Here is a 23751-nt window from a genome sequence, read left to right as displayed (position 1 = left end):
GAATGGCAAGTAGATATAGCTAGACAATATTCAAATAAACATTTGTGTTTCAGAGGCATTATCTACAGAGTATACGTATGCAGGAAATAAGATATATGAAAGAAAGAGGTGGAGAGAAGGTGAAGAGAGGAGAGAGGAGAGAGAAGAGGGGGGTAGGAGGGTTGGGGTGGGGAGGGGGTGGTTCAGCCAACGTGACATTAGTGTGAGTCGGTCTGTGTCATATGGGTTTTGTATAAAGGTGATTCCTTGAAAGTGGACCAGGCCGCCCAGGTGGTAGTGAACCTAGTGGATGTGTTTGGGAGGGTGGAGGAGATATCCTCCATGGTCATATAAAAGTCGACTCTTTGTAGCCATCGACGTATTGGTGGTTGGATGGACGTCATCCAGAAGCAGGGAATGGTAGCTCTTGCCGCGTTCACTAAATGTCGTAGCAGCGAGTTTTTGTATTGGGAAAGTGGCATATCCATCAGGCTAAGTAGCCAAAATTCGGGGGTCTCTGGGACTGGGTGTTCCGTGAGTTCCTGGGTGATTTTGTGGACTTGTTGCCAGTAGCCATATATCAGACTGCACTGCCACCAGATGTGAAGGGGAGTGCCTGTCGATTGTTTACATCTCCAGCATACAGCAGGTACAGATGGGAACATTCTATGTACTTGATCCGGACAGCGATACCATCTGGACATTATTTTATATTGGGTTTCTAGTACCTGAATGGAGGGCGAGCTAGCAAATGTGTATCTGAATATATTGGACCACTGTTCTTCTGAGAGTTCATGTTGTAGGTCTTTGTGCCAGTCTTTAATGAATTTGGGAGCTGGGAGGGAAATGCTAGATAGGCAAAGCTGGTATAGTTGTGAGATCAAATGTTTGGGTGGGGGATCAGCTAGGCATAAGTTTTCAAAAGGGGTGGGTGACCACCCTATCGGGCGTATTGGTGAGGAAGTTATGAGATGTCTTATTTGTAAGTAGGTCCAAAAGCTGTTGGGGGGTAGGTTATAAGTCTGAGTCAGTTCTGTGAAGGAACGAAAACCCGTGGAGCTTACAAGATGTGTCAGTCTTGAGACGCCAGCTTTGGACCACGCAGCAAGAGATGTTGCAGTGAGAGCGTTTGGTGGTATGTCTGGGTGAGAGAGTAATGGCATGGGTAGGGAGAATTTGGGGCTGAAGGTGCGCAAGTGTCTATGCTTTTTCCAACATTTCAGGGTTGGGTCTAGTGTGGGGTGTCTAAGGTGAGGGGTTTTCAGAAGCCAAGGAAGTGTATGGGAGTGTGTATTTGTGGTGGCGCTAATTATCTGTGGCCATTGTTTTTCGGTAGGGAGACGCGTCATTTCGACAATTCTAGCCAGATGTGTTGCGTGATAGTAACTTATAAAGTGTGGAAGTTGTAGCCCCCCCGTCTTCCCGTCGTCTTATTAGTATCGACTTGGCTAGTCTATGTCCTTTTGAACCCCATACAAATCGGTTTGTCGCTGCTTGAAGTTCCTTGAAGAAGGCCTCTGGTATGGCTATGGGCAGTGCCTGAAGTAAGTACAGGACCTTGGGCAGCACGTTCATTTTTATGGTATTGATTCTCCCCATCCAAGAAAGGTTAAGGTTTGTCCACTTATTAAGGTCGGTTTTGAGTTTATGAAGTAGTGGGAGCAGGTTGAGTCTATAAAGGTCCGCTACGTCACGTGATAGAAGTACCCCTAGATATTTAAAGTGTGTGGGATGCCAGGTGAAAGGAAACGAGCCGCTCAGCCCTTCTATGATGTGCGGCGGAGTAGAGATATTTACTGCAACAGATTTTGTGTAATTAATCTTGAAGTTTGAAAGGGTGTTGAATCTAGAGAATTCGGACATGAGCGCTGGGAGGGATGTGACAGGGTCGGATATTGTGGCTAGTAAATCATCAGCAAACAATGCTAATTTGTATTCCTGAGGTCCTACTTTCATACCATGTATATTTGGGTTAGCTCTGATAGCTCTTGCTAAGGCCTCCATGCAGAGCACGAAGATAAGTGGAGAGAGAGGGCAACCCTGTCTAGTCCCGTTTTTTATTCCGAAGGAATTGGAGAGGGTACCATTCACTCTAACTTTTGCCGTTGGGGAGCTGTATAGTGCCAGTATACGCTGGAGGCAGGTGGGTCCAAGGCCTAGATGGTCGAGGACTCCTTCTATGAAGTGCCAGTCAACTCTATCAAAGGCCTTCTCAGCATCTGTGGACAGGAAGACCACGTGGGCAGTGCCAATCTTTGCGGCGTGGATAAGGTCAATAATTTTGGAGGTGTTATCCTTTGCCTCCCGGCCTGGTACAAAGCCCACCTGGTCTCCATGTATTACCCCAGAAAGGAGAGGGCTCAATCGATTTGCCAGCATTTTGGCATACAGCTTCACATCGCAATTAAGTAGGGAGATGGGTCGATAGCTTGAGCATTGCGTAGGGTCCTTGCCCTCCTTGTGTATTACGGATATGTGAGCTTCTAGTGTTTGGGTAGGAAAACCTGACTCTATGGGGATTGAGTTACATGCCTTTAGGTATAGAGGCAATAGAGATGTTTTGAAGGTTTTATAGTAGCAAATAGGAAGGCCATCCGGACCAGGGCTTTTTCCGGTTGGAGTGGATGCCAGGGCTACCTCGAGTTCATCAGATGTAAAGGGTTTTTCTAGAGAGTTTAGTTCTTCTACAGATAACTTGGGGAAGTTGATTTCGTGGAGGTAATTTTTAACTAGCAGTTTTGGGTCTTGTGTGGGCAGGTTAGGGTGTTCTGATCTTAAGTTATAGAGGGCGGAGTAATAATGCTGGAATGATTCGGCTATTTGGGGGAGGGTGTGGACCATTTTACCGTAGGGATTTCGCACTGCTTGTACATAAGATTGTAGTCTTTTTGCTCGGAGCGCGCGGGCCAACATGGCGCCGGGTTTATTGCCCCATAGATAGTATTTATGTCTGCATTTGCCTATATCCCTTTTGGTTGTATCACTTAGAAGTTTATTTAGTGCGCTTCTAGCTTCAGTGAGCTCATGTAGTACCCGAGGGTCTAGTGTCGACTTATGTTGAGATTCTAGTGACATAATGCGCTTGAGGAGAAGCTGTCTCTGCGCCGTTTTCTCTTTTTTAAGTTGTGATCCTAATTGTATACATTTGCCTCGGATAACGCATTTGTGAGCCTCCCATATAGTCATTGCACCGACATCGGGGGTGTCGTTGGTTTCAATGTAACTTGTAATCGCAGATTTAAGTTCCGCTATGATTCGGGGGTCGCTCAGGAACGAGGAGTTAAATCTCCAGTTCCAGGGTTTTTGTGTGTCTGGGGACATTTTAACGGAGGCAAATGCAGGTGCGTGATCCGACCAGGTAATTTGACCGATCGAGCTACAGGGAAAGAATTGTAAGGATTTATGATCTATCAGGAAGTAATCCAATCTGGAGTACATGTTGTGTGGTGCCGAGAAGAATGTATAATCCTTCACCGTAGGGTGCTGGATCCGCCATAAATCAATTAGCTGGAATTCGTGTAGAAGTCTGCGGTAGTTTCTATGGTCACGTGTGAGTTGGCGTGAGGTTGAGGGCATACAGTCTAGGGTAGGGTCCAGCGACCAGTTGAAATCCCCTCCTAAAATCAGACAGCCTTCTTTAAGAGGTTCAATTAGTTGTAGCATTCTAGAGAGGAATTGTTTTTGGCCCTGGTTTGGAGAATATATGTTTACAAACGTGTACATGTGAGAGAATATTTGGCATTTAAGGACATGACACCTGCCCTCTGCTAGGACGAGATGTGAGATGTTCGTAAGAGGGAGGCGACGAGAGACAAGTATCGCTACTCCAAGGGATTTACCTTGCGGATTGTCGCTACAATAAACTAGGGGGTAATAGTAGCTACTGAGTTTTGGGGCTGCTTGGAACTTAAAATGTGTCTCTTGTATGAAGGCGATGTCCACGTGTTCCTGTCTAAGTTCGCGTAAAAGAGTGGACCTCTTCTCGGGTATATTAAGCCCTTTCACATTGAAAGAGCACATTTTGAAGTCTGGATTAGCCATGTGGTGTTGGGGGGTATGTGCTAGCTAGACTCACTTGTGTGTAGAAATATTGAAAGTAAAGACTCACCAGGGTCCAGTAGTCCTTGTTGTCTAATTTCAGGCCACGAAGGCGAGGAGGGGTGAGGGCGTGGGGTTGAGGAGGAAGAGATAGTAGGAGTATAGACGAAAAAGTAAGAGCATAATTAGATACAGATAACAAAAGCAAACATCTTGTAGGCTGAAAAAGCAACATTATAAACGAAAACGTTGCCGCCAATGGGCTACATGGACTGGCCCCATGGCCCAAAGTCCAATGCAGGATGGCGGAAAACCCAACTGGGGTGTGGTGGCTACCGGGCCACCCAGTGTCTGAGGTAGGCTCAGATTGTGAGGAGGATATTAGATCAACTTATGCATTTATGATATATAAGTTAACAACCTCATGTTAAAATTTTAATAATAGAGTACAGAAACTGGGAGTGCTGCAGACTGCAGAGTGCAGCCTAACATAAACCAACTGGTGATTAAAGTATAACAATTAAGTATGTGACCGTGACAGGGTCAGCTTAGGGGGAGGGGGGAGAAACACCAAGGGTAAGTGGGCCGGTGACCCACTGTCAGCAGTATTGAGGGTTGATATATCCCAACGATGAGTGGTTGAGTAAACCTTAGATCGCCTGAATGGGAAGAGAGGCTATAGCAGTTTGTGGACTTCAAGTGACTGAGCCAGCACGTGGATTGGATTGGTCTTGCGCTCCACGCTTCCTGTTGCCAACCAAAGTCCATTGGTTATCTGACGTGGGTATGGCAGGCGGCTCTAAACGGTGATGTGACTGAATCCAATCAGTCAGAGATGGCTTGGTAATTTTCAGAGTTGCGCAAAAAGTGTCCAAATCTTCTGGGGACTGTAGGGTGGCGTGGCGACCTTCATGTGAGGCTTGCACGCTCAGGGGGAAGCCCCAGCGGAATCGTATGGCTTGTTGTTTTAGGGCATCTGTGAGGGGTTTTAAGAGGCGTCTTTGTTGGAGCGTGTGCCAAGAAACATCAGGGAATATATGGACGGGTGTGCCATTGAACTCCAGCCTATCAAGTTTCCTGGCTTTGGTGAGAATTTCTTCTTTAACGTGATAATAATGGAGGCGGCAGATTATATCTCTTGGGGCATCTTCTCGGAGACCTTTAGGGCGGAGGGCACGGTGGGCTCGGTCGAATAGTATGGCGTTGTCAGCTCCTGCAACCAGGATTTCGTTGAACACCGACGTGAGGGCGTCCACTATACCGGGGCCCTGGATATCCTCTGGTATCCCCCGTATTCTAAGATTATTCCTCCTGCCTCTGTTGTCCAGGTCATCTTGACGTTTCTGGAGCGCTTGTATTTCTTGTGCCTGTCGGGCAACCGTCTTATGGAGTTCGCGGTGAGCTGTATCGAGTTCCAGTACATGTTCTTCATTTTCAGACACTCGACGAGTTATTTGTGCTAGGTCGGCTTGAAGTAAGGAGATTTCAGATTTGACAGTCTCTCTGAGTTTCTGCTCAAGGTCTTGGAAGTCGCGTTTTGTTGGGAGATCTTTCTTGGTCGGGAGAGAGCGGAGTTGTGCAAGTACGTCGGCCATCGTGGCCTCTGCATCTCCTGGTGGCGGGAGCACGTCTGAGGAGGCCATGGTGTCAGCGTCGTGTGCTGGTGGGAGGGGAGTTTGGTGGAGGGGTTGTTCTTCGCCGTCAGTTTCAGGATGTAGGTAGCGGTACAGGTTCGGCTGTAGTGAAGATTCACCTGATTTTTTAGTAGCAGGAGTCTGCCCCCCTTTCCTGTTAGTTCTCCCCATTAGCATCTGTGCTCCATCTGGTACATAGATGGGTGTTTATAGTTATCATGTCACGGTGTCGTTAGAGAGCATCAGACAGGGCTTTGCCTTTGGGATCACTTGGGCAGCCGGGTCAACCACACGACCCCATCGGTGGTGGGTTAGATCAGGGGCTCATGGCCAACTGGCGGGGCACCGGGTTGTGGTAAGCGTGGGGGGCATCAATGGGTTCTGTTTAGTGGGCACCTTATCTTGGACCCTGTGGTCAAGGTGTAGAGCTACTGTGTGGTAATTTCCCACTGCAGGGGGTAGAAGGCAGGGCGCAGGTTCAATTATGCACTGTGTGGTGGGGCTTTGACGAGTGCTGCAGCTGGTGGAGTGGGGGGGGGTGTGATTCACCCACCAATAAGATGGCCGCCGTCTGAACTATGTGCCCAGTGTTTTTATAGGGCCTCTTACCCAGCCCAGTACCTTGTTGGAGGATCTTTGCTGTCAGTAGAAGTCTCCTGAAGCAGATCAGTTCTGCCCCTGGTTGTGTATCAGACACAGCTTCTATCTGCTGGCCGTGCTGTGTGGTGCAGCTCTGTGACTGGGCTACAGGTCCTGGTCCTGGGTGTGCTGGTCGGGGGTACACGGCCCCTGGGTAGCGGGTGATGTTCTCTTTAGGGTTCTTACCCTCTCCGGAGATAGAGGTAGCCAGCTGGATACAAAAAGGGGGGGTCCCGCGCCGCCGAGTGAGCGCTGCGGGCGCGCTCTAAAATTTAGGTCCCGGCTTCGTCACGCTGGGAAGGCCGCAACCTGCGAGTGCACTTAAAAGTGCACCCCGGCTCCGCAGCGCTTCCCCGTCTGTGCCGGTATGGTGGCGGGATAGCTGTGCCCGAGGTCAGGTCGCGGTGGTGCCCGTTTGTGTGCGTTGGCAGGGTGAGTTTGCAGGATCGCCCAGGAGCTCCCCTCAGAAGCGTCCGTTCGCCTCCGCCATCAAGCCACGCCCCCCTGGTGTTGAATTTTAACACTGGCCAACCCGATAAAACCTCCAAAATTAGGGTAAAACAGCAGGACAACATGAAAGAGTTTATAAAGGTCATGTTTGATTTAGCTGTCAGCCAGCAGGCACAGGTGCTGGGACCAGTGGCGTAGCTACGTTTTGGGCGCCCTCCCGCCGTTAGGGGGGGGAGCCCCCTCCGTCGCCGCCCCGACGAGCACCCCTACCCCGCCGCCCCGACGAGCACCCCTACCCCGCCGCCCCGCCGCCCATGCAAACCCCCCCTCAATCCCCCACAGCCTTACCTATCGCGCTGGTCCCGGCGGCTCCGTTCTTCTGCTGAGGACCACCAGAAAATGGCCGCCCCCATACAGCAGACAGTTTCAGAGAACTGTGTGCTATATGGGGGCGGCCATTTTGTGGTGGTCCTCAGCAGAAGAACGGAGCCGCCGGGACCAGCGCGATAGGTAAGTGACAGTCTGCGGGGGATTGGGGGGGGGGTTTTAACTATAGCACCGCAGCCCCCGACGCCCCCACATGCACAGCGCCCCCCCCGCGGTGGCGGGGGCTGCGGTGCTATAGTTACACCCCTGGCTGGGACACCAGACCTTAATTCAGGCCAGCAGACCCAGACACAATTGCTGCAATTGTTGTCTGAAATAAGGAAAGCTGGGAAGGAAAGTGATGCATACCTCCCAACATAACCCTCCCCAGGAGGGACAGAATGCTCTATACTTGGACTTTCCTCTTATTGTATGATTACTTTCACCTGTGTTGAAACACCTTTCTTATCAGTGAACCTGTTTAAAACAGGTGATAGCAATCATACATTAATGCCCCTTTCCCACTGCAGCTAAAAAAACGGTAAATTGCAGATTTTCAGTGCAATTTACCGTTTTAAGGCTGCAGTGGGAAAGTGACAGAGTTGAAATACCGTTTAAAGTTAAATGGTATTTCAACCCGTTTTTAAAGCAGAGTCCTACACGTTAAAATAACGTTTAAGAGGCAGTGAGAATGCCTCTTAAACATTATTTAGCCTCCAGGCAGTCCCAGTGCCTGATGAGACCTAGTAGTTCTCACTTTGTGCATGTGTAATGAGTGCACGTGCATAATAAAGAGCCGCTCATTACATATGCGCATATGTAATGAGCGGCTCATTAGTATGCATGTGCACTCATTACATATGCGCAAAGTGAGAACTACTAGTTCTCATCAGGCACTGGGACTGCCTGTACCCCGCATGGACCCTGCATGGACCCCCGCTGCCTCCCCACTGCCCTGCATCCCCGTGCAGGTAAGTACAAGGGGAGGGGAGGTGGGGGCACAGGGCAGGTACGGGAGAGTTAGGCACTCTTTACACTTGGGGGGGGGGTGGATTAGGCACTCTTTACACTGGGGGGGGGGGGGTTAGGCACTCTACATTTTACACGGTTCACTGCAATGGGAATGGTACTTAAATGGTATTTAAAACGGTAATCTGCTGCAGTGGGAATGCTAATACCGTTTTAAATACCATTTAAGATTACCAGTACTTTAAACTGGTCTGCAGTGGGAAAGCAGCATAAGAGTGAAGTCCAGAAACAAAACATTGTGTCCCTCCTGTAATGGGTCACGTTGGGACTGGGAGGTATGGTGATGTTTTGCAGAAACTCATCCCAGCTGATGACATTGAGGCATACCTTTGCACATTTGAGCGCACTGCCATGTATTTTAAATGGCTTGTAGGGGCTGATAGCCTGCCTCTCTGTTTAACAGGGGAAGCGCAGAGAGCCTATGTTGATATGACTGTGGCTGGGGCACACTCGGTGCCCACACACTAGAAAGATCTGCTATCTTAAGATGTGCACAGAAATTAGCATTGAAATCTTTTGTCCATCCTGGACAAAAGATTTCAGGCAAGCGCTAATCTTTACCAAAGATTTTTCTTAAGATCCCATGTGCGTTCCTATGGAGCTTTTGTTAAATCTTCTGATCTTTCGTGCAGCATGTAAGATCAGAAGATTTAGCAAAAGATCCATGGGAGCGCGCATTGGACTGATTATTGTAAACATCGGACGTTATATCGACCGATTAAATCGGCAAATCAGCAAAAAAATCATTCTAGTGTGTGGGCACCTTTACCCTGCCCTCAAAAAGGCAATACTCAGCAGGATTGGGGTGATGGGCCACAGCAAAGCCCAAGAGTTTCAGGACTGGTGACCAGAATGTGTCTGAGCCTCCAAGGGTCCAGCTGTCTAAACTAGCCTGGCTGGCTAAAGCCTGGTTGCAGCTGGATCAAAGCTCTGCATTGCAAATAGTAGAGAAAGTCACGCTGGACCATCCTATATGGGTATTAGAACCTACAGTGCAACAATGGGCCCTTCAGGCTGACCCCCAAACTTTTGAGGAGTAGCAGTGGTGATTGAGCAATACCTGACCCTTGGGAAATTTTAATAGAACTGGGCAAGGTTTTTGTGCCAGTTCCTATGCCCAGAACCCAAGTTCCCATTACTAAGACAAAGGCCTGACCTCCCACTGTGTGTTTTGACTACGGTGAGCCCAGTCATATAAGGAAGGATGACCCAGGGCAGGGAAAGCCAATGGATTGCAGCGCAGGGAAATAAACTCAACCTATGATCAGCATGGCTGCTGGAAACATTCACAGCAGAGACCACTCTGTTCATTATAACGGTACAGCTGTAAGGCCGGGATATCTGGGCATTAGTTGCAGCAGGCAGTCTATGGCTCTCTACTCACAACCTATGTTTGCGTGTTCCATCAATGAAATTTGTCCCTCGATTCATTCCTTTTCCCGTGGAACAGATGATCATCCTCATACAAGTGGAAGTTACCTGATTATTTAATCATTTCTAATTCATTCCACGTTTCCCTGTTGTGGCCTCTTGTTCTCAATAGCTTTCAATCCTCTTCTCCTGAGTCCTCTAGAGTGTATACCCTGACAGAAGTATGGTCATAGCCAGTACCTCATTGACTGGAAAGGATACAGTCCGGAAGATCGAAGTTGGATAGATGCTACTGATGCCCATCACCTCATGGGTGAAATGTAATAGGGAGAGAGAATCAGAAAGTGAGAGATTTGATAAGAAATCTCCAGTTTTTTTTAAAGCGGCAATTACTTTGGTAAGTAGAAACTCAGTGCACATACCCCATGTTTGAGGATCAAAAGAGCCTACATTTAGATTTTAACAGTACTTTATGTTTACTTAATGCAGTCCTCCTGCCATAGCGTTGCCCCATTAAAGTATGTAAGGAACTCCTCCTGCACTTGTTCAGCATGTGCATAGGCTGTTGGTGCAACCCCTGCTGCCACGGAACTCCAGTGTTCCATGTCCTCTGGGTCATCTAGCATAACTGTGTGCGATGGCCTTTGCTGTTGGGTTATCCAGATAAATTATCCAGTACACAGCATGCCATGATGACCCAGTTTATTTTGTATACATGCAGGTTAATGGCTGTGTGGGAGATCCTGAAGCGAAATCATTTCCCCCAAAATGCTATGCTCTTGAAAGCCTTTAATTGAAAAAGTTACGCTATAAATTGCTGACAATGTCTAGGTCAACAGTGACTAGGTTGACACCTTGAAATGGTTGACATGCCCAAGGTCAACATAGAGAAAAGGGCAACACATGCTAATGTTCAACATAGACATGGTCGGGTTGGGATCATTTGGTCTATTGCATTATGGTCGAAAGTCATTAGGTCGAATCCATTAGGTCGACATGACTCTAGGACGACATGGGAAAAGGTCGACATGATTCTAGGTCGAAAGGTCATTAGTTCGACAAGGTCATTAGTTCGACATTGTCTATGTCGACATTCACAAGGTCGACATGGGGTTTTTCACTGTTTTTTTACCTGAATGTCAACACAGTCGACATGGACACAGTTTAAAGTGCACTGCATCCCCTCGCATCGCTCGCTGCGCTCGCTATGCGTCGGGCACGGTGCCTCGCTACGCTCGGCACACTATTTTATTCTCCCACCACGCCCTAGTGGATGGTAGGGCATGAAATACTGCCTGTCAGCACATGTCGGCTCAAAAAACAGTGAAAAACTCCATGTCGACCTTGTGAATGTCGACATAGACAATGTCGAACTAATGACCTTGTCGAACTAATGACCTGTCGAACTAATGACCTTTCGAACTAGAATCATGTCGACCTAGAGTCATGTCGACCTTTTAGCATGTCGACCTAATGGATTCGACCTAATGACTGTCGACCATAATGCAGTAGACCAAATGACCGCATCCCACATGGTCGGCGTGAATAAGGGCGACATGAGTTTTTCACTTTTTTTGTGTCTTTGGGCCAGATTCTATAAGCTTCAAAAGTGATAAAATGGAGAGTGATAAACAGCCAGCCAATCAGCTCCTGCCTGACATTTTTCAAACACAGTCTGTGACATGGCAGGTAGGAGCTGATTGGCTGGCTGTTTATCACTGTCCATTTTATCACTTTTGAAGCTTAGAGAATCTGGCCCATGTCTACATATGTCAACATAGACACCGTATAAATTAGACATGTGCAGACTCGGATTCTAGAGATCCGAGCCCCCACGGACGTCATCATTCCGAGCCCGGTTCTGAGCAGCGCTCTGAGACTCCCGCCTGACTCGGGTCCGTCCGCGTGGTCAGAACGTCATCGCCCGGCGCCGGATTTCGCAAGGCTTTAAATAGCGGCTGCCTCACCCGCCATCTTCACTCCAGTCTAGTAGTGGGTTGGGAGAGGGTGTGTTGGTGCTGCTGCTGGGGCTTAAACTTGAGCTTGACCTTGAACGCGATATTTTTTATTCGCTGGGGCTTTCTCTCAGTGCTGCTGTGTAGTCTAACTGTGTACTTGTAGTACTACTGTCTCCTCTGTGCGGTCTACCTCTGGTGTGCTGTGCTGTAATTATTTTATTCGCTGGGGCTGTCTCCCTCAGTGCTGCTGTGTACTCTGTTCTCCTCTCTGCTTAGGGTGGGATCTCCCTATCAAGGAGGACAGTCTAACTGTGTACTTGTAGTACTACTGTCTCCTCTGTGCTGGGGCCTACCTCTGGTGCTGTGCTGTAATATTATATATTATATTAATAATTAATTATATTATATATATAGTCCACTGGTGCTGCCTGCACTGAATCTGCCAGTATTATTTACTCAGTACACTGTTGCCTCTGGCAGTGCTACTGCCTACCTAGTGTACCTACCTAGTACATACTAGGCTGCTATATATAATTTAATTAAAAAATAATACTTGTGCTATGTGTGACTGTAAAAAATAATTCCATGCTGCTGGTGCACTGACGTGTGCCACTGCCAAGCAGTACCTAATGATAAAATTAATTATTATAAATTCTGCTGGTGCACTGCATAAAAGTGTGCTACTGGTGGTGTGTAACTACCTTTTGTGTTGACCACTGGCAGTGCTACTGCATACCTACCTAGTAGTTTAGTTTCTCTACCTACTAAGCTGCTATATTATTAATATACTAAATTATACTGCCTGCACTGAATACTGTGAATAGAGGTTGCCAGTATTATTTAATCAGCCCACTTTTGCCACTGGCAGTGTTACTGCCTAAGTGTACCTACTGTACCTAGTAGTACAACGACATACTAGGCTTCTATATATAATTTAATTAAAAAAATTGCTGCAGTGCCACTCTTACATGAGCCACGTGTTTGTGCCACACACTTGTGTGGCTTAGCATAGTTATCCAGCTACCTTGGTGCAACCTTTTGCCCTAAAAACAATTTTGTGAGGTGTGAGGTGTTCAGAATAGACTGGAAATCAGTGGAAATTAATGTTATTGAGGTTAATATAGCGTAGGAGCAAAATAATAAAAAAATAATTCTGCAATTTTAGCAGTTTTTATGCTTTTTTAACAAAAAAATCAAAAAATCCAAACACAAAACATTTAGGAGGTGTTTTGCCAAAACCCATTAGAACCCAAAACCTCAAGGTAATCAAAACCCAAAACCCGAAAAGTGGCCGGTGCACATCCCTAGTATAAATGTGCTGCGTGCCCTCGCATGGCTCACTGCACTCACCATGATTAGGGCACGGTGCCTGCTGCGCTCAGCACGCTATTATATTCCCACTCTATACCCACTTGGATAGTAAATTATGAAAAAGAACCTTTAAAAAGAACGTATAAAACTCATGTCAACCAGGTCTATGTCGATTATAAGCATGTGTCGATCTTATGTCATTGTCGACATTGGGTATGTCAAAACACATCAGGATGTTGGGCGGGATGTACTAAAGTAAAAATGCGTTTTTTGGTGTTAACTAAAACCCGATCTCCGGGTTACCGCTATGGGGGTATCGCCAGAAAAGACTGACAATACCCCATTATCCCTATAGATTGTAAGCTTGCAGCAGGGCCCTCTAACCTCCAAGTCTGTCTGTTGTTACCCAGTTTGTTTTATCACTGTCAATGGAATCTGCTGTGCTATATAAGAAACTGTAAATAAATAAATAGAAGCCTATGGGTTCTTATCGCGACACCTCCCCCCCCCCCCCCCCCCCAAATCACCCCCCATGCTCTGCACCTATGCCCACCGCCCCCTCCCTCACCTGTGTCCGGTCAGCCTCCTGCTGTGCTGCTCGGACCAGTGACCTCCTGCTCCATAGCCCCTTACTTCCAATTCTGGGTGCAGGGAGGAAGAGGCGGTGGAGTCCCTGGCCCTGCAGCAACAGCCAGCCACAGGAAGAGCTGCCATTGACTCGCTGCCACAAAGCCCACTACATCACAAGAGTTGTCCATTGCGATAATAATCGCATATGTATATGCAATTATTATCTATGCGATAGCCTCAGGAAAAGGGCTGAGGATGTTAGTGCATTCTGCCCTGAGGGAGATGAGAGTATCAGACTAGGCTAAAAGTGGAAGTCACACTGGGGTGAGGAGGGTGCAGATGTCAAACAGGAGGTACAGTAGCACGTAGCCAGAGAACACTCTTTCCTGGCCAACCTACATAACCAGAGGTCTTCAACTCCTCCATCTAGCTTTCAGTACAAGTTCCCCCCCATTAGTTATGTCACTTTTCATATCAGTGCTCGGGAGGGCGCAGAAACGGAGGCTTGCATAACTACGCCCCAATGATGATGACTGTGCAGCACCTTCCCGGCACCCTTGCAGACTCCGCTGGCGCTGGCTCCCCAAATCCACCACAGGGTCTGCGGGGTGATTGTTACGCCACTGCGCAGTAGTGTATAGCCACCTTAAGAATAAAGCAGTGAATAATGAGTGCACCTGTGCACCTGCCGGCTGACCTGGAAACCGTGCACTGTTGGGTGTCCTTAAGGACCGAGGTTGAGAACCACTGAGAAAGAGCACCCAGAGTTTCAGAATCCAATCCCCAAGAACAGTATGGAAAAATGGCAGAGGTGCTCATGAACATAGTGACCATAGAAATAAAATGATACCGTCAGTACACAAATAACGTCAAGAAAAACACATAAAAAGTTAAATATAAGATGGCAAAATTGAGTATTAAACAAATCAAACTGTCCCAACCCCATCCTACCCTGTTTACATAGTTACATAGTAGATAAGGCTGAATAAAGACTTGTGTCCCTCGAGTTCAACCTAGGTTTTAGTAGCTTATCCCTTGTAAAAGACAGAATAAGATTCATTTCAAATTCAGAATATGATTCTTATTAGTACCCTTGGATGTTTTTATCCAATAAATGTTTGTCCAACCTTACCTTAAACAAACCTATTGTGTCCGCCGAAACCACCATTCCAGGAAGAGAGTTCCACAGTTTGACTGCTCTGACCGTAAAAAAAAAATTTCTTTTGAGGGAATGAAATTTTCTTTCTTCTAATCTAAACTCATGCCCTTGTGTCCTATACTCCTTTCTTGCAGTAAAAAGGGTGCTTGACAGTTCCTTATATTGGCCCTTGATATATTTGTACATGTTGAGCATGTCCTCCCTTAAACGTCTCTTCTCTAGTGTAAATAGTCCCAAAGTGCTCAATCTATCCTCGTAGTTTAAATTCTCCATTCCCCTGATTATCTTAGTTGCTCTTCTTTGTGGTTTTTCTAATTCAATTATGTACTTTTTATAGTGAGGGGCCCAGAACTGTACTCCATATTCTAGGTAAGGTCTAACCAATGCCTTGTATAGAGGCATAATTACTTTTGAGTCCCTAGTTTTCATGCCCCTTTTAATACATGCTAGAATTCTGTTGGCCTTTTTTGTTGCAATGTGACATTGAGAACTACACCCCAGCTTGTTATCTATTTGGACTCCTAGATCCTTTTCATGTACTGAAATACCCAATTCCTCCCTGCTTAGGTTATAACTAGCTCACTGGTTATGCCTCCCGAGGTGCATAACCCTTCATTTATCCACATTGAACCTCATCTTCCACTTTTTAGCCCACTCATCTAGATTGTTAAGATAATTTTTAAGTGCAGTGACATCCTCTGTTGATTTAATAACTCTACTCTAATTTTGTGTCATCAGCAAAGATGGATACATTGCTGAGAATCCCCATCCCAATATCGTTAATATATATGTTAAATAAGATGGGCCCTAATACCGAACCCTGTGGCACTCCACTTAGTACTGGTGTCATATTTGATACAGCACTGTTCACAACCACTCTTTGTCTATTACACAGCCAGTTCCCTACCCATCTGCAGATATTTGCCCCTAATCACAGGTCCTCCATTTTGTTTATCAACCTCTTGTGTGGTACTGTATCAAAAGCTTTTGCAAAGTCTAGGAAGACCACATCTACTGCGTTTCCATTATCAAGGTTTTTGCTGACATCCTCATAGAAGCCTAGTAATTTTGTTTGGCATGAACTATTTTTCACAAACCCATGTTGGTTAATACTAAGTAAACTATGAAGGTCTAAATATTCCATGATGCCATCCCTTAAAAGTCCTTCAAAAATTTTACCCACTATTGATGTTAAGCTCACCGGTCCGTAATTAGCTGGGTCGTCCTTTTTTCCTTATTGGCACTACCTCTGCTATTCTCAATTCTTTTGGTACCTTACCTGATGATAGTAAATTGTAAAAAATGCAATGTAGAGGGGTAGCTAGTTCCTCCCTTAATTCCATTAGTACCCTAGGATGGATCCCATCTGGCCCTGGTGATTTGTTTGTTTTGATTTTGCTGAGCCTCAATATTATCTCATCAGTCGTGAAATCAATATTGAGATCCGGCTTGTTCGTCCCAAGTGTGGTACCTGTGCATTCCTCTATCTGCTCTACCCTAGTAAACATTGATGAGAAGAACCCATTTAACAGTTTTGCTTTTCCCTTATCCTCTGTAATACTTTTACCATTGATATCGGGTTAATGGGCCTATGTTCTCTTTAATTATTTACTATTTATGTACTTGAAAAACTTCTTGGGGTTAGTTTTGCTTTCAGTGACTATGCACTCTTCGTTTTCCCTTTTAGCTACTTTGATTACCTCTTTACAAATTTTGTTTGTTTCTTTGTACTTGTTGAACGCCTCCTCATTTACGTTGTTCTTATAGAATTTAAACGCTTTAGTTTTATTGTTGATTGCTGTCCTTACTTTTTTGTCCAACCATGATGGCTTTTTTTTATTGAATTAACCCTTATTTACTTTTGGGATGTATTTAGTAGTTAATGATTCGAGCACATTTTTTAGTGTATCCCACATTTCCTCTGCGTTCTTCCCTTCAAATAACTGTTCCCACTTAATTTCTTTTAGAGCTTCCCTGAATAATTCGAAGTAAGCTTTTCTGAAATTTAGTATTTAGGAGCCCACTGCTTTTTGTTGATTTACATGTCTCTGGTAAATTAAAATCCCCCATTATTAATACCTGCCCCTGGTCTCACGATTTTTTGATTTGGTTTAAAAGTAGAGACTCATCCCTATCGTTCACGTTTGGCGGTCTGTAGCATACCCCTATTAAAATTTTATTATTGGGTTTTTTGTTATTATCAGTTATTTCAGCCAACACGGCCTCCATGTTATCTTCTTCTGTATCTGAGGTCGTTTCTTTCCAACACGATGTTAAGTTATTTTTTACATAAGGGAACCCCCCGCCCCTTCTATTTTCTCTGTCTTTTCTGTAGAGAGTATATCCCTCCATGCTTAATGCCCAATTGTGCGACTCATTACACCATGTTTCTGTTATACCCACAATGTCATAATCATCCCTAGTGACCACAGTTCCCAGTTCCCCGATTTTTCCTGCTAAGCTTCTTGCATTAGCCAGTAAGCATTTAAGTTTATGTTTATTTTTAGTTGCTTCCATTGGGGCTAGGTTGGGATCTCAATGCTCTATTGATTTCTTACTGACTCTAATTTTGCTCCCCGACCCCCCCTTCTCCAACTTCCAATCTCTTATTTGCCCGTTCCTCACTGTTCTGTCTTAGTTGCCCATAGTTTATATCTGCATCCCCCCCCCCCCCTATGACAGGTTTAACCTAAAGAAAAGCTATAGTATACATAAATCCCTTAAATAATAGCAAAAATTACTACTCCTATAAAAAAGATCCACTTAATACATAATGTCCATGGATCTGCAGGAGATATTATTAAAGAGGAAAAACAAAAGGAAAATAGCACCAAGGTCACTTTCGAGCCCTGGCTGCCACTCCCACCAAGAAGAAGATTCTAACAGTCTGCTGAAGATATGTGTTCTTCCTTCAGCAACCACCCAGAGCTTTGCCAGAAACATACAGTGTTCTCAAAGTTGTTGCTTATCCGGGTGGGTCTGAGAAGGACTCTTTTGACCTTCCAAGGCAAAGTCCAGGAATACAGACACAGTTTGTATACAGAAACACAATTCTCAAATTTTCATGGACACTGGAACTTAGCTAGATGGAGAAAAGCATCATGATGTCTGAGGTGAACAAGGTTGTGTATGACTTTATGGTGGTGTAGCAGTGATCCAAGTTGCGCCCTTCCCTGGTGGGACATTTGACCTGCTACCTGAATTTAGGTAGCTCCTGTCCCAGGTTGGCACTGTTGAAGCTGCCTAGCACTATGAGCAGAGAGTCCGGGTGTGCGAGTTCAGTGTCTGCAATCAGGGTGGCTAGTTGTTGTTGGGCCTCCTTTGCATTTGCTTGGAGGGTGATGTATACACCCACCAGGATGGAAGTGGCAAATTCCCGGGGGAGTAAAACAGGATGCATTTCATGATGAGAGTCTCCAGTTAGCGGCTGCAGTATTTCCCAGGGTTCTTACATCAGTGCACAACCCTTCATTTATATAGAAGCAGATACCTCCGCCTTTGGTTTTGCCTAAGAGCACCTTGTTGTGATTCACCCTAAAGAGCCCATAGCCCGTAACGGACAGTGAACAGTCTGTAATGAGGTCATCTAGCCAGGTTTCAGTGAAGCATAGGATGGAGGACCCTGCATTGCCCAAACTTGCGTCTTTTACTTACAGGTACAGCTCATCCATCTTGTTTGTCAGGGAACGGGTGTTTGAGAGAAGTATTGCCGGGAGAGCAGATCTGTGGCCTCTGTGTCTCCACTTGACAAGGGCCCCAGTGTGGCAGCCCCTCCTGTACAAGTTGCATCTCAAGCTGTTCCTAGCTCTTTTATCAATCCAGAGGGTGGCATACACCGGCTCCTGGTTGGTTGTGTCTACATCGCTGCGGGGGGCACCTTTACAGCTGACCTCCCTGGGAGGCCTATTCTTGTTGCCACTGCTGGGTGCAGCTGAGAGCTGCAGGGGACTACTGGGGCAGCACCTACATTGGTGCGCAGACGTGGCCTTTCTAACCGGGGTGCCTGCCATGCCCTATCTCCTGCCAGGACCTCAGAGGCCCGTCTGGCTCCTTTTGGAGTTGGAGTGCCATGGCTGGGTTCTGAATGGCGCTGCATCTGCAGGGGGCCGTAGGGACCTCATGAGTCCTGCCTGCTGGGAGTGGGAGGTAGGCCAGCGTGCTGGGTGGGAGAGCATGGCTGCAAGTCTGGGCTAGGCCTGCAATGGGGTTGGGGCAGCCATTATGTCTGCTTTGGGCAAAGGTCTCCTTACCTTCCTGGCCTGCAGTCATCAGGTAGCCACTGCCGGAGGTCAGGTCAGGTGGCTTTCCTAGGGTTGCATGCGGAGGCTCCGGCACCGGAGGACACAGTGGATGGAGTGGCTGCAGGGTCCTCTTATGCTCCTTTTCCTCATTGGAGGTTGCCGCAGCACTGCCCGGGGGGGGGGGGTCTATCCATCGCCGCCACATCTCCAGAGTGGGGACCAGCTTGTGTGGGCGCCCAGGACTCGACTGTCTGGGGACTGGTGGGAGCCTGTGCTGGGCTGCAACTTGCTGGGCCGCAACTTGCTGGGCCCGGGACTGCAGTTGTGCCGCCGAGGGGTGTCCGACCTCTGGAGCTGAAGCTGGAGCCTCTGCTACTTCTCTTCCCGTACCATCGGGCACCGCTCCGGTTACTGTCCAGGTGTTCAGGGGACATGCCGCCGACTGCCCTGCACAGGACGGCTAGGGCTGAGAGGGCTGCACAGGCCTCCGATGCGCCTGCTGTGTGTTCCTTTGGGAGCCGACCGCTGCCGTCTGCTCTGGGGGTAAGCTCTGGTGGGGAGCTCCATTTCAGGAGATCTCCCCTGCTGTGATGGATAACTAGCTTCTTTCCTAATTTCTTTCCTGGGGGGCATGCCGTAGGAAGGGGGAGACAAGGGATAACAAAGGGTCCGCGTGAGCTGCAAGTATCCAAGGCAGCCTTCCTTGGTGCCATCTTGGATATATCACCATGACAGATAAGTCATGTTCTACTCTCCTTATAGAACTACAGAACTTTTCTATAAGGAACCATGGGGCAGATGTATCATAGCTGCGCGATAAGCGCAGCTATGATACTTCCTGCTTCGCCTCAATAGCGAGGCGAAGCAGGAAGGGACATCGACAAGATGTATTAACATCTTGTCTGCCGAAGCGGGGGAGCGCTAACTCCCCCCTCCGGCGATGTCCCTTTCTGAAGATAGCGCATCAGTTAATACTGATGCGCTATCTCCTGTCCCCCGGCCGGCCGCACTGGGCATGCGCGGGATCTCGCTGTTCACGCGAGATCCCCAGCGCAGCCCACAGCTGACAGCAGGGACAGCGCTGTCCCTGCTGTTTAGATAGGGCTTCGCCAGCCTGATGCTGGCGAAGCCAAAGCCGGCTTCGTGCGGAACGGTCAGCGATGCTGACCGTTCATACATTCGGCCTGCTATCATTTTGATAGCAGCGCCGATATGGACAGGGGCGCATAGCGCCCCTGTCCATTACCGCACGCTGGCTGCTTCATACATGGGGGAGAAGCGGTATCAGCGCACATAACGTGCGCTAATACCCCTTCTCCCCCATACCGACCGTTGATACATCTGCCCCCATGAAAGACAAACAGAACATGCACATCACATAGTAAGATTAGCTGAGAACTTTATCTTATCAGTAGGAATTCTTTTCTTCTTGGTATTATAGATAGCAAGAGTTGAACCTAACTTGACCATCTTGAATATAATAGACCTGTTCACTATTTATACACATAAGATAAGTTACCTGAGTAAGCATAATCCCTAAATAAGTACGGCATTTCTTACAGACACATGATTCTCATCAAGATGATAGAAATCCTTTTAACTCATGAAGTACTGACTTCTTACCATTTGCCTGATAGTGCTGTATGTTCTGCGAGCTCAGCCAGGAACCATCCACCTGGCATGGTCACTTTACATATAGCCAGAAAGTCCAGCTCCGTATGTATGTATGTATGTATGTATGTATGGTATATGTGTGTAATAAAGTTGTACTTTATTTGGTATTGGTGTTTTTATTTGGGTGTTTTGTGTCTGTTGTGGTACTACAGGTCCCAACGGGCCCATTAATGCCCCGCATGTTCATACTTGTGGTTTGCCAAGTCCCTGCATGTGGGGGAGGCTTGCTGGGACCTGTGGTTGAACAACAAAACCCAATACTATATTTTAACTCTTTACTTTTACTAATTACCATTGCCCCAGGTTTCAGCGCTGGCCTGGGAAGGGGGAACCAACCATGGTGAAAATGTTTTGGAAAGAACTTGTGTAAAACCTCTTCACCGGCTGTGGCATTACAGTACGGTGCTGGTTATAAAAATATGGAGGACATCTGCTCTTTTTTGTTCCCCATCATTGACTGGTCTCAAAACCCAATGCTGTTCTTTTTTAAATACAGGGGGACCCCAGAATTTATGTCCCATCTATTTCTGGAACCATGACCGGCTGAAAGAGCCCAGGTCTAGTTATGCTTGTGGGTGGGGGACACTATTATTATTTATTTATTTTTTATTACTTTTACACAGAGAAGCATGCACAGATCTGACTGACCCATGCATGCTGCAGCAAATAAGGATGGAAATGCTTTGTATTTTCCATCCGTATTTGGAGCTGAATTCACAGTTAAATTCAGCAGTAGAAAATTTGGTAAATGAGCCGTCCACCATAGAACTCCATATGCCAACCAACCAGGAGCCGGTGTATGCCCCGCTCCAGACAGATAAAACAGCTAGGAACAGCATGAGACACAACTTGCACACGCTGGGGCCCTTGTCGAGTGGAGACGCAGAGGCCACAGATCTTTTCTCCCGTCATATGCGGCTGCTTTGTATCGATGGTCTACTCATTTGTAATGCCGAATTAGTCAGAGCTTGTCATTCGTAAAAATGGTAACTCGGCCGAATTTGGCTATTTGTAAATGAGCTAACCAGGGGGTCCGGGCATGATTAAGATCAAATGGGTACAAATGGGTTCATTAGTACCCATTTGATCTTAGTCGATTTCCCTAATAGTGTCTCTGGTATACTGTGAGTGGCTTTTTGCTGCATCTGCAAAACAAATACATTTAAAGGAGAATATTATATGCTACTCATCTCGAAGTGTCTCCTCTGCACTGGGCATCTAGCGCTGTATGACAGAAAGACGCTCTGAGTCTGAGGACATATCTGTAGGTAGGACTTTCTTAGGTTGGACACTTCTGCATTTTTGCTTTGGGCATTTTTCATGTGCCTGAATGTTACTGAATACCTTGGTGATAATTCCCTTTAGGTAAATATTTTTGCACTTCATGAACTTCTAAACAATAATTACATTGGACAGATTTTTTACAATTTCTATGCACTGGCTTGTAGCTTCAGCCTTTCTATTCAGCACCTGCTCAAGTGTAATGTATTACTCACATGCTCTGCAGGTGCAGAAGGGCAGGACCAACATACTTTCCTACATCGTACGTGCTGCACTGTACTGTGATAAATGTATTCCTTTGTATATAATCTGCATATGTTTTACTGCTATACACTTAAGCCACACTTAACGCTATACACTTCACACACTAGAAGATCAAGTGAAAGATATATTTCAGAAAGCTCTTTCTGAATGATATATTTTACTTTATCTTCTAGTGTGCACACTCAATATCATTAACGATGCGCACACAGCATCTATTTCCAGACACAAAGGCACTAGGGGCAAGGCCAGCAGCTCTCAGAGCATGACGTGAGTGACATGATTTGTAGGCCATGTCCCCAAATTTCAGAGCATGTGCAGGAGTGCTACAAATGTTGGGAGGTAGGAATTTAACCCCAGGTTATTAGTCAGATGATATATTTTTCCAATGTGGATCAGAAGGATATATGGGCCACATGGGTTTAGTGTGTACCCTCGATCACGTGCTCCCACAGGTCATTGAGTCAACCCAGGAAATGACAGCTTGCATTTTAAATATGGCAGTAAACTAAATATCGTGCCATCTCCCACTGCATGGATGTATAGTTCCACTACATCAAGTCGTCGCTGGGTACACACTTCATTTAGTGTGTGTAGCAAGCATTAAATACGACCAGTGGTGGATTCAGAGGTGTGTGTGTGTGGGGGGGGGGGGGCACCCAGGCACGTGACCCCCTTGTCATCTAGATTTTTTTCACCTTTTTAATTACTTGCAGCCTACATGAGGCTACAGGCAGGTGCTATTTCAGGGCATCTGAAAAGGGGAGGGATATGTGATATGTACTCTTCCTACTTCCGGGCTAACAGATACCCTGCCTCCAGACACTATCTTCATCTGTCCATGACATAAACTTTACCAAACAACATAATGAGGCTCCAACTCTCTGCCAATACACCATAATAGGCCGGCCAAATAGCCACTGCCTGTGACCCCCAGTAGGGTAGGCCAGACTAACTAAAATGTACTGACCCTTCAATAGTTGTGGCTCTGCACCCATATTTAGGGGCAGCTCAAGGAGCAGTCTTGCAGGGCTATTGCCTGGGGTGCTGTGGCTTTTGGGTGCAGCCAAAGTCACCCCACTTGTATAGTTTAATTTGGAAGAGCATCTCCTCTTAAAACTGCCGCTGGGATATAATTATTGTCCAGACTCCTTTCTCCTTCCATAATGCTGGGAGGACAAGTAAAGGGGGATATTCACGTTTGTTCGGTCCTGCGTGTTGTGCGTCTGCACATGTGCGCATGTGGGTTTCTGCGCATGTGGGGTTCTGCGCATGTGCAAACGTATGGTGCGTGCACCCACGGCGAACTTTCGGTTCGCCGTGTGCACGCACCCATGGCGGTGGGCGGGGGGCGCCTGGCTGCCCCATTACGAAATGGGAGCGCCCAGCATTCCATGGGCGTTCCCATGAGAATGCTGGGCGTTCTCATGGTAATGAGGCAGTGATGCTGGTGTGGGGGGCAGGTAGCTGACATCACCGGATGTCAGCTGCCCAGCCATATCCGTGCCAGTGTGCACGCATATGTAAGTAACTTAAAAGTCACTTATATATGCGTGCACGCAACACATCATTCGATGGTCGGAGACCATCGAAAGATGTGGGCGGTTACCCGAGGCATGCAAATGGATGTTTATGCAAAACATCTATTCGCAGCCTGTGCAGGCGAACCGGCACTTCGAGGGGGCGGCGGGTGGGTGTCCATTCGCCGGGCGGGGTTTGGTGGACTCGAAAGGCTGCAAAATCGCAGCCTTGCAAATCAACCAGAATAACCCCCAAAGAGTGAGAGAGAG

This window comes from Crinia signifera, chromosome 2, assembly GCF_055691185.1.
Source record: "Crinia signifera chromosome 2, ASM5569118v1, whole genome shotgun sequence".
Taxonomy (NCBI): Eukaryota; Metazoa; Chordata; class Amphibia; order Anura; family Myobatrachidae; genus Crinia; species Crinia signifera.
The sequence above is the reverse complement of the archived record's forward strand: the minus strand, read 5'-3'. Positions refer to the sequence as shown.